The sequence below is a fragment of the Bombina bombina genome, chromosome 3 (genome assembly GCF_027579735.1).
Source record: "Bombina bombina isolate aBomBom1 chromosome 3, aBomBom1.pri, whole genome shotgun sequence".
Classification (NCBI taxonomy): Eukaryota; Metazoa; Chordata; class Amphibia; order Anura; family Bombinatoridae; genus Bombina; species Bombina bombina.
Window position 1 is genome coordinate 1,250,864,617 of NC_069501.1, and position 21,152 is coordinate 1,250,885,768.

Here is a 21,152-nt window from a genome sequence, read left to right on the forward strand (position 1 = left end):
AGATTGAGAAGGGAAGGGGACCGAGGACAGAGCCTTGCGGTACCCCAACAGAAAGAGGTAACGGGGCAGAAGATACCCCAGAGAAGGCTACACTAAAGGTATGGTTAGACAGATAGGAAGAGAACCAAGAGAGAGCTGTGTCACAGATGCCGAAGGATTGGAGGGTATAGAGCATAAGAGGGTGGTCGACAAAATCAAAGGCTGCAGGCCGATCAAGGAGGATAAGGAGAAGTGGCCTTTTGATTTTGCTGTAAGTAGGTCATTGGTAACCTTAACAATTGCTGTCTCTGTTGAGTGAAGTGGGCGAAATCCAGATTGCAGTGGGTCAAGGAGGGAGTTTAATGTAAGGAAATGGAATAGATGTGCATATACTAGCTTTTCAAGAAGCTTTGAGGCAAGAGGTAGTAGGGAAATAGGGCGGTAGTTGGATGGGGAGGTTGGATCGAGAGAAGGTTTTTTGAGGATAGGTGTGACTAATACATGTTTAAGATATGTGGGAACTATACCAGTGCTGAGGGAGAGGTTGAAGATGTGTGTGAGTATAGGGGTAAGGGTAGAAGAGAGGGAGGGGAGTAGTTGTGAGGGGATGGGGTCGAGGGGACAGGTAGTGAGGTGAGAGGATAGTATAAGAGCAGAAACTTCATCCTCTTTAACAGGGGCAAAAGAGCTAAATTTATGGCTATGTGGGTTTTGGATGATTGTGAGCTTTTGAGGGGGTGGGAGACCGGTACTATGTTGAGAGCTGATTTCAGTTCTGATGGAGTCGATTTTGTTGTTGAAGTACTTAGTATAGTTGTCCCTGTGCGACTATCGGATTTTGTGTCTGAGAGCGTATGTGATTTTGAGTTTGAGAGGCTATTTGTAATTATGGATCCATGCTAATTTTTATAGTATAATTTTACTGTATGATTTTATTATCACTGTTTTTATTGTATGCTTTTATGTGTCTTTGTTAGGATTAAACTTCTTACACACATCTCATTAAGTACGTTCTCATTCATTATTACCTCGGCCTTTCATTTAGGCGCTTTATACATTACACCACCAAATTCTTGTTCCTTTGGCCGGCTAGGCGGCCTTTGTACACAGCTAGAGGTATCCCCAGGGCGCTTGGTCCATTTCCCTTAGCTATTTGTAATTATGTTTTGTACTCACAGTATGTTTGATAAGTACCTGACAGCAGGGGTGTCTATCTCCTTCACCACAGGGGCGCATTCTCTTTGCCCTCTTTCTCAGTTCTCACTCATCCTATGCTGCAACCAATGTTGCCTGCTGCTAATTTTTCTCCTCCCCCAAGAGCCTTATCGCCACCTCCAAACAGCAGGAGGGAGGGTGGCAGGCATGCAATATGCTGAAAGTAAAATACGATCCCGCGATCTCAATCCAACGCAGATCGATTGTGTCATTACAGATATTTCGAATTCACATTTGACTCTATTTGATACTTTTCCGAATTTATCAAACATTTAAAAGGTACACTTGCGTTTATTCAGATGCAGCGTACCTAGTTTTCAATCCGTCAACCCTTGAAGTCGCGGATGCCATAGAACTCAATGGGAGTCTGAAAACACAGAAAGCTTATGTTTGATGCTGCAAGAGAATAAAGTATATTACATAATAAAAGTAAATAAAGAAACTCTATTAAAATTGTATACCCTTTGTAAATCAAACAATATTATTGCTCCACATTTGGTGCAATAGTAGATATAGGGATAAAAATTAAAAATACATTACTTATGGATTAAGCTACAAATATGTATCTCATTACAAAGCAAGGGGACAATATTATTTCTACAAATTTGTTGAAAAGTTTTGCCCCAAACTTGTCGCACTAATAGATATAGAGATAAAAATGAAATAAATACACAACATAATATAGCTAACTTAATACAAGTCCCACTCTCCACTTCGCACCAATTTTGACGCAACACTTTTCGCACCAATTATGAAGCAAACTCCTAAACAACCCACACACTATTAAATTTTTCTACCACTTTTGATTGGAATATGCATAATCACATGATTTATGACATCAGCCAATCTGATTCAAATATACATTTTAAACTATCACTAACGAATCAAAATGCTTGATACTTGTGTCATTGATCACTCATCAGAACTTGTAAGTGCCATTTGTTACATTGTGTATTATACTTTGAAAGTATGTATATGTGAATTTAAAATTAAAGATAAACATTGATGCTGACGTTAGGACACACAGTGTAATATTTTAGACAAGGATTTTAAAATTCAAATTGATGTTTGATTCAATATAATCTTAAACTGATAGCTCAAAGGGATAGCCCACCTAACATTAAACTGTCATGATTCAGATACAGCAGAAATTAAAATCACCTCTTTACTGTCATGCTATTTTCATGGTATTTCTTCCTTCTCTTGAATTTATTTTTCAGTAAGAAATGTCATCTTATATGCCAGCCCATTTTATAACACCTGTGTAGGGGTGGTTTTTAAAACTAGATTGCAATCAGGAGGGGTTACACAGGAACAGAGAGAAAACTGGTCCAGCTCTTAAAATATCCATTGATTGCAAATAAATACATATGATACCTTGATTACATGTTATATTTGCAATAATAATACATTTACACTATACACATATAGTGGTATAAATAAACACAGTTTTTACCTTTTGTTTAAAAAAATAAATAAAAGATTAGCTTTAAAGAAATGTGCTTGTTCATGGACAGTAATGCAATGGTATAAATAAAGTTGGGAAAAACCTGAATAACCGTGACATCGATGACTGTTAGTTAACACCAGTCCGATGCTCTTCGCACTGTACTTGACGTGTGTGTTTTTGACTTTTTTTATATAAATAATGATATCGTATTCAGATCCGCGTCAGCGATGTCTGGCGAGCGTATTGATGCCGGTGAATGCACTGAGATTGACGCTTTGATAAATTGACCCCCATGTATTAACAGTGTTTTAAAGGGATATGGTATATGACAAGGCGTTGGACTGTGAAGGGATTATAGGAGTATGTGTGTGTATTTATGTGTAGGTATATATGTGTGTGTGTGTGTATATATATATATATATATATACAGTATATATATATATATATACAGTATATATATATACAGGGAGTGCAGAATTATTAGGCAAGTTGTATTTTTGAGGATTAATTTTATTATTGAACAACAACCATGTTCTCAATGAACCCAAAAAACTCATTAATATCAAAGCTGAATAGTTTTGGAAGTAGTTTTTAGTTTGTTTTTAGTTATAGCTATTTTAGGGGGATATCTGTGTGTGCAGGTGACTATTACTGTGCATAATTATTAGGCAACTTAACAAAAAACAAATATATACCCATTTCAATTATTTATTTTTACCAGTGAAACCAATATAACATCTCAACATTCACAAATATACATTTCTGACATTCAAAAACAAAACAAAAACAAATCAGTGACCAATATAGCCACCTTTCTTTGCAAGGACACTCAAAAGCCTGCCATCCATGGATTCTGTCAGTGTTTTGATCTGTTCACCATCAACATTGCGTTCAGCAGCAACCACAGCCTCCCAGACACTGTTCAGAGAGGTGTACTGTTTTCCCTCCTTGTAAATCTCACATTTGATGATGGACCACAGGTTCTCAATGGGGTTCAGATCAGGTGAACAAGGAGGCCATGCCATTAGATTTTCTTCTTTTATACCCTTTCTTGCCAGCCACGCTGTGGAGTACTTGGACGCGTGTGATGGAGCATTGTCCTGCATGAAAATCATGTTTTTCTTGAAGGATGCAGACTTCTTCCTGTACCACTGCTTGAAGAAGGTGTCTTCCAGAAACTGGCAGTAGGACTGGGAGTTGAGCTTGACTCCATCCTCAACCCGAAAAGGCCCCACAAGCTCATCTTTGATGATACCAGCCCAAACCAGTACTCCACCTCCACCTTGCTGGCGTCTGAGTCGGACTGGAGCTCTCTGCCCTTTACCAATCCAGCCACAGGCCCATCCATCTGGCCCATCAAGACTCACTCTCATTTCATCAGTCCATAAAACCTTAGAAAAATCAGTCTTGAGATATTTCTTGGCCCAGTCTTGACGTTTCAGCTTGTGTGTCTTGTTCAGTGGTGGTCGTCTTTCAGCCTTTCTTACCTTGGCCATGTCTCTGAGTATTGCACACCTTGTGCTTTTGGGCACTCCAGTGATGTTGCAGCTCTGAAATATGGCCAAACTGGTGGCAAGTGGCATCTTGGCAGCTGCACGCTTGACTTTTCTCAGTTCATGGGCAGTTATTTTGCGCCTTGGTTTTTCCACACGCTTCTTGCGACCCTGTTGACTATTTTGAATGAAACACTTGATTGTTCGATGATCACGCTTCAGAAGCTTTGCAATTTTAAGAGTGTTGCATCCCTCTGCAAGATATCTCACTATTTTTTACTTTTCTGAGCCTGTCAAGTCCTTCTTTTGACCCATTATGCCAAAGGAAAGGAAGTTGCCTAATAATTATGCACACCTGATATAGGGTGTTGATGTCATTAGACCACACCCCTTCTCATTACAGAGATGCACATCACCTAATATGCTTAATTGGTAGTAGGCTTTCGAGCCTATACAGCTTGGAGTAAGACAACATGCATAAAGAGGATGATGTGGTCAAAATACTAATTTGCTTAATAAGTCTGCACTCCCTGTATATATATATATTGAAATATATATATACTCACACATATATATGTATATGTGCAGTATTTTATACATATCTTTCTATATAAATTATACTTTAAAAGTTAGTGAAAAACGTAACTATTTTACCTTCGGCTTAGCTCACCTTCGGCTTAATGCTTGAGCGATAGCCCACAAGTTTTTCATAGCACCCCATAGAAGTCTATTTTGTGAGGGATTTAGCGTACTCACACTATCCAACATAAAGATATTACCACGCTATAGATTTCACTTGAGCACTAATTCATTACTTTCAACTAGGAATATGAGAGCAAAAATAAAAGAACTATTGGATTAACTTATTTTAACTATAGCATTAATGTTTTTATGCTCCACTTGTAAAGTTATAGGGGCATATTTATCAAGCTCCAAATGGACCTTGATGCCCTTTGTTTCTGGTGAGCCTTTAGTCTAAAGACTGCTGCTCCATAACTTGTCTGCCTGCTGAGGCCGCGGACAGAAGTCAACCCGATCGAATACGATCGGGTTGATTGACACCCCCTGCTAGCGGCCTATTGGCAGAGAATCTGCAGGGGGCGGCATTGCACCAGCATTTCACATGAACTGCTGGTGCAATGATAAATGCCGACAGCGTATGTTGTTGGCATTTATCGTTGTGCGGCAGACATGATACGCTATTTCGTATCATGTCTGCTCGCACATTGATAAATATGCCCTATCGGTCCACATGGGTGCAGTCGTGTTATAACTTAGGTTTTCAGTGAGCTGTGACAGTTATCAGTGAGCTGATAAACTAATTATCTCACAGGGTTTAACGTCCCTTTAAAGTAATGTAAAAACCTCCTTCCTTCACACACATATAGCCTTCAGATTAGAGAAAAGGCTCTACAGAATAACGCAATAACGGAACAACTGCTGAAACTGGAGAGGATGAAGAGGCTGTTAGTGAATTGACCCCAGTGTGTACAGTTTATGTAATGGAAGCACAGGAAATCATTTGGCTGCCAGCCTGGAAACGCAATGTTAATTTGTAACTTGAATATTTTGTTTATATCTGATAGTTTAATGTAGCAATGAACCATTAAGATATAAATGCAGATAAGAAAAGAAAATAAAGTGAAACATATTTCAGCTCTCTAGAAATTAGACCTGGAATGCCTTAAGGGCCCACGGTTGTGTGTTTCTTATGGGAAAGTGTTTACTAGATCGAACCGACGAGGAGTAAAGTCGCAAGCTGTGATACTTCTGTTTCCATAGTAACCATAAACAAGACACATTCTGACACGACTTTAAAAAGGGCTAAGGATTAGTATTATTGTCAGAACACCACGGAATTGCTGGAGAAAATAATACAACATAATTAAGGGAAAAAAACACTACTTAGCTCCAAACAGGCAGGACTGAAGAACCCCTTGTGGTCAACGCGAGTTATAAATGTCCTCAAAGCTTAAAATTGTAGGTGGCAAATATGTTAATAACAGTGGTTGCCACTGGTATTGTATGTCTGGTTAAATCTCCCAGTAAAAGTGACAAGGGCTAGTAAATTCAGAGCCTTAATGAGATATTCAAATTAAATTATCAACTTTGCTTCATTCTCTTGGCATTCTTTGTTGAAGAGTAGGCTCAGAAGCAACAATGTACTAATGGGAGCAAGCTGAACTGATGAGTCAATAAATAAATGTGCAACCACCAATCACCAGCTAGCTCTCAGTAGTGCATTGCTGCTTCTGAGCCTATTTAGATATGATCTTAAACAAAAATACAAAGAGTGAATAAACATAGAAGTAAATTAGAAAGTTGTTTAAAATTGCATACTCTGCATGAATCATGAAAGTATTATGTTGATTGATGTTCCTGCCCCTAGAAGTGAGAAATTGAATTGGACACCACATTCTGCACAATGATTGCTTGACCAATGGAAGAGCTAATTTTGTATCTGCCCTATGTTGACTACAGCAAGCAAAACTAAATAAGCACTGTCCCTGGACTGAACGTATAGTTTTAAATACATTTAAACATTTTTATGCTGCTCTTTAGTTTGTGCTTAATACTTTTATATAAACTATGCATACATTTATACAATTACATCAATATCCCTTTAAGTCCAGCAAGCTGTTCTCTTTGGAATTTGCTGATCACCTCAATGATCACATGATATGTGACATAATCAATAAACATTACTGATGACATCACATCACAGCTTGTCATTAAAATGGAGCAAAACAGTGCTGTATATTATATACCACTGTTACTGAATTTATCACTTGTCTGCCAGAGAGATCTGTAATGCATTTAAAGGGACAGTATACACCCATATTCATATAACTGCATGTAATATACACTACTATAAAGAAGAATATACACGGATATTGATCTAAAAATCCAGTATAAAACCATATTTTAATGCCATTGAACATTGTAGCACTATACTAATTGTGCTAAAACCCACTCCTAATGGTGGTGCACTAGGCATTTTGTTCACAAAGGCCCAATTCACAGAATTAAAAATTATGAATTCTGCAATCTTTCTATTCTTGTTTACAAATATGTAAACTACTGTGTTTCCTCTACTATGTGAGTTTAATTAGAAAAATAAAAATTAATTTTAAAGTTTTCCGCTATTAAAATTATTTCGGCTAGATTACGAGTCTTGCGTTAGGCTTAAAAAGCAGCGTTGGCCAGTCCCAACGCTGCTTTTTAATGCCCGCTGGTATTACGAGTCTTGAAGGTACAGGTGTACCGATCACTTTTTTGGCCAGACTTGGAAATACCGCAAATCCCCTTACGTAAATTGCGTATCCTCTTTTTTCAATGGGACTTGCATAGCGCCAGTATTACGAATCTGCCAAAAAGTGAGCGGTACACCCTCTCCTGTCAAGACTGGCACCGCATTTTAAAGTCAGTAGTTAAGAGTTTTATACTACAACGCCGTAGCATAAAACTCTTAACTAAAGTGCTAAAAAGTACACTAACACCCATAAACTACCTATTAACCCCTAAACCGAGGCCCTCCCACATCGCAAACACTAAAATGAAAATTTTAACCCCAAATCTGCTGAACCGGACATCGCCGCCATTATAATAAATATATTAACCCCTAAACCGCTGCACTCACGCCTCGCAAACATTAGTTAAATATTATTAACCCCTAATCTGCCGTCCCTAACATTGACGCCACCTACCTACATTTATTAACCCCTAATCTGCTGCCCCCAACGTCGCCGCAACTATATTAAAGTTATTAACCCCTAAACCTAAGTCTAACCCTAACCCTAACACCCCCTAACTTAAATATGATTAAAATAAATATAAATAAAAATTACTATCATTAACTACATTATTCCTATTTAAAACTAAATACTTACCTGTAAAATAAACCCTAAGATAGCTACAATATAACTAATAGTTACATTGTATCTAGATTATGGTTTATTTTTTTTTTCAGGCAAGTTTGTATTTATTTTAACTATGTACAATAGTTATTAAATAGTTATTAACTATTTAATAACTACCTAGTAAAAATAAATACAAAAGTACCTATAAAATAAAACCTAACCTAAGTTACAATTACACCTAACACTACACTACAATTAAATTATTTCCCTAAATTAAATACAATTAAATTAAATTATCTAAGGTACAAAAAAACAACACTAAATTACAGAAAATAAACAAATTACAAGATTTTTACTGTTGGGGGGGTTGTTTTTTTTTTTTTTTACATGTGAAAGAGCTGATTTATTTGGGGCAATGCCCTGCAAAAGGCCCTTTTAAGGGCTATTGGTAGTTTAGTTTAGGCTAGACTTTTTTTTTATTTTGGGGTTTTATTTTTATTTTTATAGGGCTCTTAGATTAGGTGTAATTAGTGTAAAGATCTTGTAATTTAGTGTTTGTTTTTTGTAATTAAGCTAATTTAATTTAGTTAATTGTATTTAATTTAGATAATTTATTTAATTGTAGTGTAGTGTTAGGTGTTAGTGTAACTTAGGTTAGGTTTTATTTTACAGGTCAATTTGTATTTAGTTTAGCTAGGTAGTTAGTAAATAGTTAATAACTATTTAGTAACTGTTCTACCTAGTTAAAATAAATACAAACTTACCTGTAAAATAAAAATAAACCCTAAGCTAGATACAATGTAACTATTAGTTATATTGTAGCTAGCTTAGGGTTTATTGTATAGGTAAGTATTTTGTTTTAAATAGGAATTATTTAGGTAATGATAGTAATTTGTATTTAGATTTATTTTAATTATATTTAAGTTAGAGGGTGTTAGGGTTAGACTTAGGTTTAGGGGTTAATAAATTTAATATAGTGGTGGCAAAGCTGGGGCCAGCAGATTAGGGGTTAATAAATGTAGGTAGGTGGCGGCGATGCTAGGGACAGCAGATTAGGGGTTAATAATATTTAACTAATTTTTGCGAGGCGGGAGTGTGGCGGTTTAGTGGTTAATAGGTAGTTTATGGGTGTTAGTGTACTTTTTAACACTTTAGTTATGAGTTTTATGCTACAGTGTTGTAGCGTAAAACCCATAACTACTGACTTTAAAATGCACACTTTTTGGCCTTCCAGGACAAGCTTGTAATACCGGCACTATGGAAGTCCCATTGAAAATAGACTATACGCAAATTGCGTAAGTTGATTTGCGGTAAGGCCAAAAAAGTGTGCGGGACAGCTGTACCTACAAGACTCGTAATAGCAGCGGGCGTGAAAAAGCAGCGATAGGACCTTAACGCTGCTTTTTCACCTTACCGCAAAACTCGTAATCTAGCCGAAAGTGTGTTATGTCATCAGCAAAATACAACCTTTCGTTGCTTTTGTGTTGCACCAAATGCTGAATATGGCCTCCAGCAGCAGCATTGTCTCTTTTCGGAGACGGAACCGCAGACGATTGTTTCGGCCTTTTGTAGGGTTGTCATGTTCCTTGTTCAGAGGAGAATTGCCCGGTATTTCAGGGCTTGACTGACCTTACTGACTGATATACTTCAGCAAAGTTTTTCTCAACTGGTCTAAAAGAGTCCTGGGTGGTAAATTGCCATAGAACAAGCTTCTGAGCTGTTCGTTCCTGGTAGAGCGCTTCTCTCTTTGTATAAAGTCATGTCATTTCCCTATTCAGTTTAAGGAAGTTTACAGTGAAATCTTGTACAATTTCAGTAAAATCTCACGAGATCACAGTAAAGCAAAGTATCACCTCAGCACTGCTTGATGCTGATTGGCTATTGCTTTTTCATTTATTTTTCAACTTGCAGCTGGTTAGTAGCTGAAGGATAACTGTTCATAGAGTGCTTTTTGTTGTGAGCTGAAGAAATTGTGATGTAAAATATCTTCCTTTTTACAGAGAGATGTTCATGAGATATTTTCTTGTCAGCTTTCTACAGCTATGGTGCATCACTTTCAAGTCATTTAGCATATGTGTATTATGTCCATTTAACCCTTTAGACCTGGTCACTATAACAAGGCAGGTAAGAAACGGCTAACGTCAGGTGCTTTAAATAAACATTAAACATCTCTTTAATTTGTGTAACATATTTGTTTGTTCCACACTCCCTAGAGGCTAAAAAGCAAATTTTCCTTTTTGTCCTCTCTAGGGGGCGTGAGGCAAAGCACAATTCATACACATAAGCCGAATGTGTATAATGACCCTCAGACACTGCTGCCTATATTGCATAGGTTTCAATATTATATTCCTTAAAGGGACATAGAACCCAAAACTTTTCTTTTAAGATTCAGATAGAGATACAATTTTAAAAAAAGTTTCTAATTTACTTCTATTATCAAATGTGCTTTTTTCTTATGTTATTCTGTGTTTAAGAGATATCTAGATAGGTAGAGTGCACAAGTCTGAAGCACTACATAACAGCAAATAGTGCTGCCATCTAGTGCTCTTGCTAATGTATAACGTTGTGATAAAACTGCTGCCATCTAGTGCTCTTGCTAATGTATAACATTGTGATAAAACTGCTGCCATCTAGTGCTCTTGCTAATGTATAACATTGTTATAAAACAGGTGCCATCTAGTGCTCTTGCTAATGTATAAAGTTGTTATAAAACTGCTGCCATCTAGTGCTCTTGCTAGTGTATAACGTTGGTATAAAACAGCTGCCATCTAGTGCTCTTGCTAATGTATAACGTTGTGATAAAACTGTTGCCATCTAGTGCTCTTGCTAATGTATAACGTTGTGATAAAACTGCTGCCATCTAGTGCTCTTGCTAATGTATAATGTTGTTATAAAACTGCTGCCATCTAGTGCTCTTGCTAATGTATAACATTGTGATAAAACTGCTGCCATCTAGTGCTCTTGCTAATGTATAACATTGTTATAAAACTGCTGCCATCTAGTGCTCTTGCTAATGTATAAGTTGTGATAAAACAGCTGCCATCTAGTGCTCTTGCTAATGTATAACGTTGTGATAAAACTGCTGCCATCTAGTGCTCTTGCTAATGTATAACATTGTTATATAACAGGTGCCATCTAGTGCTCTTGCTAATGTATAACGTTGTTATAAAACTGCTGCCATCTAGTGCTCTTGCTAATGTATAACATTGTTATAAAAACAGCTGCCATCTAGTTCTCTTGCTAATGTATAACGTTGTGATTAAACTGCTGCCATCTAGTGCTCTTGCTAATGTATAACGTTGTGATAAAACTGCTGCCATCTAGTGCTCTTGCTAATGTATAACATTGTGATAAAATTGCTGCCATCTAATGCTCTTGCTAATGTATAACATTGTTATAAAACAGGTGCCATCTAGTGCTCTTGTTAATGTATAACGTTGTTATAAAACTGCTGCCATCTAGTGCTCTTGCTAATGTATAACGTTGTTATAAAACAGCTGCCATCTAGTGCTCTTGCTAATGTATAACGTTGTGAAAAAACCGCTGCCATCTAGTGCTCTTGCTAATGTATAATGTTGTTATAAAACTGCTGCCATCTAGTGCTCTTGCTAATGTATAACATTGTTGCAAAACTGGAAAGGAAAACAATAAAATTAAGAATATTTGATACTAGAATTACATTGGAAAGTTGTTTAAAATTGTATGTCTTAATTGAAACATAAAATAAAAATGTGGGTTATGTCCATTTAATCCCTAACCATGAGCTCTCAGCTGCAATAAATCCCATCCCATCACAAACAACAATTAACCCTGACACACACTACATTGTGCAATTTGATTTTTTTTCACTTGTGCACATTGTAGTAACAAGGCTGTAACTATGTAGCATACCTACCAACATATCTTAGATACTGCCTTGTATGGGGAGGCTAGTGGCTTAAGCAGGGAGATCCAACAATACTGGGACATTTGGGAGCTCTGATGCAGTAATTATTTACAAAATTATTATCCACTGTTTATTTATTTTTTTATCAACTTTTAGCCCTATGGGAAATATGTATTATTTTGCACTTTTTATGCCTAATATTGGCTACATCTTATTTTCCATATTTTCTTGAAATCAAAGTTGAATTGTTTAACTCCAATCTCTGTTCATTTTTGCTTTTCTGAGCCAGATGGCACATCGCATGAAGCTGGGGAAAGCGCTAACATGATGGCAAACCTCATATCTGAACCAGGAATAATATAAGCTCTTGAGGCAAGTCTTCTTAAGTGTGACGGCTTCTTTTATCCATTTATCTTATGATGAATAATTACACTGTAGAGTCTGCTTATGGTACATTATTAATCATAGCTATTAAACAGAGTTATACAAAGGAGACATTTATCTCCATATGAGTCTGTTATGCTTATACCAATGCTGTAATGCTGACACCTTGTGGAGGAGAGGGGGGGGGGGGGGCTTATGCAGACACAAACCCACAACGAGTTGTGCTGAAAACATTCCAGATTAATGCAGATATTTTACTCCATAAGTAGCAGCACAAATAGTCAAATCCAAAAATATAGTGGGGTTGTTTGAAGAAAGTATATGAAAGATATTGTAAAAATACACTACAATCTCTTTAAGGACTAACTCATTTGCACCACTACGCTGAAGCTAATTTTAGACTTTTACACTCACTGCATTTTAACATCACCATCAGTGTTTTATCTGTGACTTGCCCATGCAAATCATATGTTAGTTTTTAAATAGTCTATAAATTATTAAAAAGCTACCACCCTGACAAAAAAGTGTTCCAAGTGTTTTTTTTTTTACAAATACAATACACAGCAATCAGTCATTCTTGTCTCTTTCCAAAACACTATGGGCCAGATTACAAGTGGAACGCTATTTTACGCTCCCGCTCATGCGTTAACTATGCTAGAAGAAAGATTTTTTGCATGCGTCGGTTTGTGCTTGTATTACATGATGACAATACACTTTTGGCTCGTGTGCTAACCCAACGCACGTAAAAAGCTGAATTTAGGATACCGTACGCACGATAATGTATTTCCGCATAGAAATCAATGGAGCAGAAAAGTGGAAAAAACACCCTAATCACTCGCAAACACAATTCCATATTCTCAAGTGCGCTAACCCGATATGAAAATATGAATATTTCACATTGCATTGTTCCTCACATAGAAGAATATGTTCTATTTATTTCTAAATACATATTTCTATATATATCTGAGGGAATTTTGGTAAAATATATAGCATTTTACATATGTATATATGTGTATGTATATATATATATATATATATATATAATCAAATCAGGTAATAAGCACTCACTGGATTTAAGCACAGCAAACTTTATTAGGCAGTAACTGCCTAATAAAGTGTGCTGTGCTTAAATCCAGTGAGTGCTTATTACCTGATTTGATTGAATATTACTTTAAGCACCCTGGTCTTTGTTTGTGGTTGGCAAGTGAGAGTGCACTATTTGGATTGAGTATATATATATATATATATATATATATATATATATATATGTATATACACACACACACACAAGTTTCCTGCACTCCCAGTATCCAACTCAAATAGCAGCAGCCAGGGTGCAAAGTCTATTGTTCCAATATGCAGTATTCCAGTAAAACTGCACTCTCTGGATTTCCATGAAAGTTATTTTTTACTGGAAACTATATACTGTGTGTGTGTGTGTATATATATATATATATATATATATATATATATATATATATATATATATATATATATATATATATATATATAAAATTATATATATAGGTATCGATATATACAGATATGTATAGGAATATCTACAGGTATATATAAAAAGAACATATTACCCTATGTGCAGAACATTGTAATGTGAAATATATAACACTTTATTAAATATGAATATTGCATAAATATAAATAAATTACATGTTTTCATCTACTTAACTTCAAAGGGCTGCAGCGCACTTATATATATATATACTAGTCCTAAAGCCAATTTTTTAAGTACCAACCCTTGCTCCCTCTCTCTCCCCCCTCTCTTTTGCTCTCTCTCTCCCCCCTCTTTTGTGCTCTCTTCCCCCCTTTCTTTTGCACTCTCTCCCCCCTCTCTTTTGTGCTCTCTCCCCCCTCTCTTTAGCTCTCTCTCTCTCTCCCCCCTCTTTTGCTCTCTCTCTCCTCTCTTTTGCGTTCTCTCTCCCTCTCTTTTTCTCTCTATCCCCTCTTTTGCTCTCTCTTTCCCCCCCTCTCTTTTGCTCACTTTCTCTCTTTCCCCCTCTCTTTTGCTCCTTCCATCCTCTTGTTTGGTCTCTTCCCCCTCTCTTTTGGTCTCTCTTCCCCTCCTCTCTCCCCTCTGTTTTGCTCTCCCCTCTGTTTTTCTCTCTCACTTGACCATGCCGCTGCCACCACGGCTGCTCCATCGACCACGCCCCTTCACGCGTGCTCCCGGCCATGCCCCTCATCACGCCCGCCGGTCACGCCCCTTCATGGCACACCCGGACTTGCCCCCATCATGGCACGCAAGGCCACGCCCCCACCAGGCAGCTTCCGCAGTGCGCACTCCTCTGCTGCTCAAGGCCAGGTATGTTTGTCCTCTTGCAGTCTCTACTGTGCATGACTGCATCTGACAAACATACCTGGCCTTTTATTATATAGGATATATATATATATATATATATATGTGTACATATGTATTTATGTGTTCATATGTGAATATATGTCTGTAAAAACATACAGTTATGTGAAAAAGAAAGTATACTCTCTTTGAATTAGAGCTGCAACAACTAATCGTCATAATCGATAATAATCGATTATGAAAATAGTTGACAACAAATCTCATAATCGATTAATCGATTAGTTGGTTTGCAATTAGTTGATCTGTGCACAACACCAGCTGCTTCACTCTAATGAACTCCTGCATATAGTATTGTGTTTTATGGTTATGTCCTTAGCCTAAAGGACGTCTACTTTTCACTTTTTCAGGACATTATACGTTTACAACTACCCCTGGCTTATGTGCAACCCAGATACAATAGTCATCATTTGGATTGTTTATATTAAATCTGGTGATTTGGAACTATGCTTTTCATGATATAGTGCCAAGCGGACTAGATATTTCCCCTAACCTTATAGCTGGTTGTTTACCATTGCATATAGATATTCAAGATATTTTTATGTTAGGATGAAGTCAAGGGTTACTTTATTGAGAGGCCCCTTGCCAAGGTAGAAAACACTTAGCATTGGTGAAGAGCTAACAAAGATAAATATCCCACTTTGGTGAAATTGGCAAAACCCTACTTATACACCTCAACAGCCTTTTCTCTGCTGTAGGAAATATAGCTGCAAACAGAGAACCAGCCTTAGCCAGAAGCATGTGGACTTGTTGAGATTTTTGCATTTCAATGCAAAGTTTCTGAAAGAGTGAATAACAGAATGTTATTAACAGTGATAGTCTAACTCTTTCTAGTTCTACCTCTTTTCAAACAGTTTGTGGTTTTGTTTTGTTTAATTATAAAACTGTGCTCTGCTGCTTAAAAATTGAAGAAACAGTTGTGTTAATGTAAAGTTTTCGTCTGAAGTTTATATTTGTGACACTCATTATGTGGATTTTATTTAAAACATAGAAAACTATTATTGATTCTCTTTTTATCCGATTAGTCGATTAATCAAAAAAATAATCGGCCGATTAGTCGATTATGAAAATAATCGTTAGTTGCAGCCCTACTTTGAATTCTATGTTTTTTTGTCAGGACATAATAACAATCATCTGGTCCTTAGCAGGTCTTAAATTTAGGTAAATACAACCTCAGATGAACAACAACATTCAAGACAGTTGCCATTCATCCTTTCAGGAGTGGTTGTCCCAGCAAATTTACCCCAATGCTCAGAGAAATTGCAAATAACCCAAGAGTTACATCTCAGAGTCTACAGGCTTCAGTTAGCATGTTTAATGTTAAAGTTCATGACATTACAATTAGAAAAAGACTGAACAAGTATGGTTTGTATGGAAGGGTTGCCAGGAGAAAGCCTTTTCTTATCTAAAAAGAATGTGGCAGCACGGTTTAGGTCTGCAACGTTGCATCTGAGCAAACCACAAGACTTCAGGTACAATGTCCTTAGAACAGACAAGACCAAAGTGTTGATGTTTTGCCATAATGCACAGCACCACATTTGGTGAAAACCAAACACAGCATATCAGCACAAACACCTCATGCCAACTGTCAAGCACGGTGGTGGAGGGGTGATGATGTGGGCTTGTTTTGCAGCCACTGGTCCTGGGCACCTTGAAGTCATTGAATCGACCATGAACTTCTCGGTATACCAAGGTATTCTAGAGTCAAATGTGAGGCCATCTGTCTGCCAAAGCTGTGTCATGCAACAAGACAATGATCCAAAGCACACCAGAAAATCTACAACAGAATGGCTGAAAAAGAAAAGTATCAAAATTTTGCAATGACCTAGTCAAAGTCCAGACCTCAACCCGATTGAAATGCTGTGGCCGGACCTTAAACGAATTGCCCAGGAACCTCAATAAACTGAAGCAACGTTGTAAAAGAGAGTGAGCCAAAATTCACCCACAACGATGTAAGAGACTGATAAAGTCACACAGAAAATGATTACTTCAAGTTATTGCTGCCAAGTTTCTACAAGCCATTGAATCATATAAGGTGTATTTAGTTTTTCACACATGGCTTCTCCATTTTGGCTTTACTGTTAAAAAATAATGAAACAATGTAATATGTCATGGGTTGTTGTTCATCGGAGGTTGTATTTACCTAATTTTAAGACCTGCTAAGGAACAGATGATTGTTATTATGTTCTTATACATAAAACCATCAAATTCAAAGACGGAGTACTTAATTTTTCGCATGACTGTATATACACATATAAATAACAGAATTTATGCTTACCTGATAAATTACTTTCTCCAACGGTGTGTCCGGTCCACGGCGTCATCCATAACTTGTGGGAATATTCTCTTCCCCAACAGGAAATGGCAAAGAGCACAGCAAAAGCTGTCCATATAGTCCCTCCTAGGCTCCGCCCACCCCAGTCATTCGACCGATGGAAACGAGAAAAAACAGGAGAAACCATAAGGTGCCGTGGTGACTGTAGTTAAAGAAAGAAATTCATCAAACCTGATTAAAAAACCAGGGCGGGCCGTGGACCGGACACACCGTTGGAGAAAGTAATTTATCAGGTAAGCATAAATTCTGTTTTCTCCAACATTGGTGTGTCCGGTCCACGGCGTCATCCATAACTTGTGGGAACCAATACCAAAGCTTTAGGACACGGATGACGGGAGGGAGCCAATCAGGTTACCTAAACAGAAGGCACCACGGCTTGCAAAACCTTTCTCCCAAAAATAGCCTCAGAAGAAGCAAAAGTATCAAATTTGTAGAATTTGGCAAACGTGTGCAGGGAAGACCAAGTCGCTGCCTTACATATCTGATCAACAGAAGCCTCGTTCTTGAAGGCCCATGTGGAAGCCACAGCCCTAGCAGAGTGAGCTGTGATGCGTTCAGGAGGCTGCCGTCCGGCAGTCTCGTAAGCCAATCGGATGATGCTTTTTAGCCAAAAGGAAAGAGAGGTAGCAGTAGCTTTTTGACCTCTCCTCTTGCCAGAATAAATGACAAACAGAGAAGATGTTTGTCTGAAATCCTTTGTTGCTTCTAAATAGAACTTTAAAGCATGAACTACATCTAAATTGTGTAACAAACGTTCCTTCTTTGAAACTGGATTCGGACACAAAGAAGGCACAACTATTTCCTGGTTAATATTCTTGTTGGAAACAACCTTTGGAAGGAAACCAGGTTTAGTACGCAAAACAGCCTTATCTGAATGGAACACCAGATAGGGCGGATTACACTGCAAAGCAGATAACTCAGAAACTCTTCTAGCAGAAGAAATAGCAGCCAAAAACAGAACTTTCCAAGATAACATCTTGATATCTATGGAATGTAGAGGTTCAAACGGAACCCCTTGAAGAACTGAAAGAACTAAATTCAGACTCCAGGGAGGAGTCAAAGGTCTGTAAACAGGCTTGATCCTGACCAAAGCCTGAACAAAAGCTTGAACATCAGGCACAGCTGCCAGTCATTTGTGTAACAAGACAGATAAAGCAGAAATCTGTCCCTTTAGAGAACTCGCTGATAATCCCTTATCCAAACCTTCTTGTAGAAAGGAAAGGATCCTAGGAATTTTGATCTTACTCCATGAGAATCCCTTGGATTCACACCAACAGATATATCTTTTCCATATTTTATGGTAAATTTTTCTAGTTACAGGTTTTCTGGCTTGTACCAGAGTATCTATTACAGAATCCAAAAACCCACGCTTACATAAAATCAAGCGTTCAATTTCCAAGCCGTTAGCTGGAGGGAAACTAGATTTGGATGTTCGAATGGACCTTGTACTAGAAGATCCTGTCTCAAAGGTAGCTTCCATGGTGGAGCCGATGACATATTCACCAGGTCTGCATACCAAGTCCTGCGTGGCCACGCAGGAGCTATCAAGATCACTGAGGCCCTCTCCTGCTTGATCCTGGCTACCAGCCTGGGAATGAGAGTAAACGGTGGAAACACATAAGCTAGGTTGAAGGTCCAAGGCACTACTAATGCATCCACTAGAGTCGCCTTGGGATCCCTGGATCTGGACCCGTAGCAAGGAACCCTGAAGTTCTGACGAGACGCCATCAGATCCATGTCTGGAATGCCCCATAATTGAGTCAACTGGGCAAATATCTCCGGGTGGAGTTCCCACTCCCCCGGATGGAATGTCTGACGACTCAGATAATCCGCCTCCCAGTTTTCCACTCCTGGGATGTGGATCGCAGATAGGTGGCAGGAGTGATCCTCCGCCCATTTTATGATTTTGGTCACTTCTCTCATCGCCAGGGAACTCCTTGTTCCCCCCTGATGGTTGATGTAAGCAACAGTCGTCATGTTGTCTGATTGGAATCTTATGAATCTGGCCTTTGCTAGTTGAGGCCAAGCCCTGAGAGCATTGAATATCGCTCTCAGTTCCAGAATGTTTATCGGGAGAAGAGACTCTTCCCGAGACCATAGCCCCTGAGCTTTCAGGGAGTCCCAGACCGCGCCCCAGCCCACTAGACTGGCGTCGGTCGTGACAATGACCCACTCTGGTCTGCGGAAGCTCATTCCCTGGGACAGGTGATCCTGGGTTAGCCACCAACGGAGTGAGTCTCTGGTCTTCTGATCTACTTGAATCACTGGAGACAAGTCTGTATAGTCCCCATTCCACTGTTTCAGCATGCACAGTTGTAATGGTCTTAGATGAATTCGCGCAAAAGGAACTATGTCCATTGCTGCAACCATCAACCCTACTACTTCCATGCACTGAGCTATGGAAGGTCGTGGAACAGAGTGAAGAACTTGACAAGCGTTTAGAAGTTTTGACTTTCTGACATCTGTCAGGAAAATCTTCATTTCTAAAGAATCTATTATTGTCCCCAAGAAACGAACTCTTGTCGACGGAGACAGGGAACTTTTTTCTATGTTCACTTTCCATCCGTGAGATCTTAGAAAGGCCAGAACGATGTCTGTGTGAGCCTTTGCCTTTGAAAGAGACGACACTTGTATCAGAATGTCGTCCAAGTAAGGTGCCACTGCAATGCCCCTTGGTCTTAGAACCGCTAGAAGGGACCCGAGTACCTTTGTGAAAATCCTTGGAGCAGTGGCTAGCCCGAATGGGAGAGCCACAAACTGGTAATGTTTGTCCAGAAAGGCGAACCTTAGGAACTGATGATGATCTTTGTGGATAGGAATATGTAGATATGCATCCTTTAGATCCACGGTAGTCATAAATTGACCCTCCTGGATTGTAGGTAAAATCGTTCGAATAGTTTCCATTTTGAACGATGGCACTCTGAGAAATTTGTTTAGGATCTTTAAATCCAGAATTGGTCTGAAAGTTCCCTCTTTTTTTTTTTTGGGAACTACAAACAGATTTGAGTAAAAACCCATTCCTTGTTCCACGGTTGGAACTGGGTGTATCACTCCCATTTTTAACAGGTCTTCTACACAATGTAAGAATGCCTGTCTCTTTATTTGGTTTGAAGATAAGTGAGACATGTGGAACCTTCCCCTTGGGGGTAGTTCCTTGAATTCCAGAAGATAACCCTGAGAAACTATTTCTAGTGCCCAGGGGTCCTGAACATCTCTTGCCCAAGCCTGAGCAAAGAGAGAGAGTCTGCCCCCTACTAGATCCGGTCCCGGATCGGGGGCTACTCCTTCATGCTGTTTTGGTAGCAGCAGCAGGCTTCTTGGCCTGCTTACCCTTGTTCCAGCCTTGCATCGGTTTCCAAGCTGGTTTGGTTTGTGAAGCATTACCCTCTTGTCTAGAGGCTGCAGAGTTGGAGGCCGGTCCGTTCCTGAAATTGCGAAAGGAATGAAAATTAGACTTATTCTTGGCCTTGAAAGGCCTATCTTGTGGAAGGGCATGGCCCTTACCCCCAGTGATGTCTGAGATAATCTCTTTCAATTCTGGCCCAAAAAGGGTTTTACCCTTGAAAGGGATAATAAGCAATTTTGTCTTGGAAGATACATCCGCTGACCAAGACTTTAGCCAGAGCGCTCTGCGCGCCACAATTGCAAACCCTGAATTTTTCGCCGCTAATCTTGCTAACTGCAAAGCGGCATCTAAAATAAAGGAATTAGCTAACTTAAGTGCGTGAATTCTGCCCATAACCTCCTCATACGGAGTCTCTCTACAGAGCGACTTTTCTAGTTCCTCGAACCAGAACCACGCTGCTGTAGTGACAGGAATAATGCACGAAATAGGTTGCAGGAGGTAACCTTGCTGTACAAAAATCTTTTTAAGCAAACCCTCCAATTTTTTATCCATAAGATCTTTGAAAGCGCAATTATCCTCGATAGGAATAGTAGTGCGTTTGGCTAGTGTAGAAACTGCCCCCTCGACCTTAGGGACTGTCTGCCATAAGTCCTTTCTGGGGTCAACCATAGGAAATAATTTCTTAAATATAGGAGGGGGGACAAAAGGTATGCCGGGCTTCTCCCACTCCTTATTCACTATGTCCGCCACCCGCTTGGGTATAGGAAAGCGTCGGGTGCACCGGAACCTCTAGGAACTTGTCCATCTTGCACATTTTTTCTGGAATGACCAGGT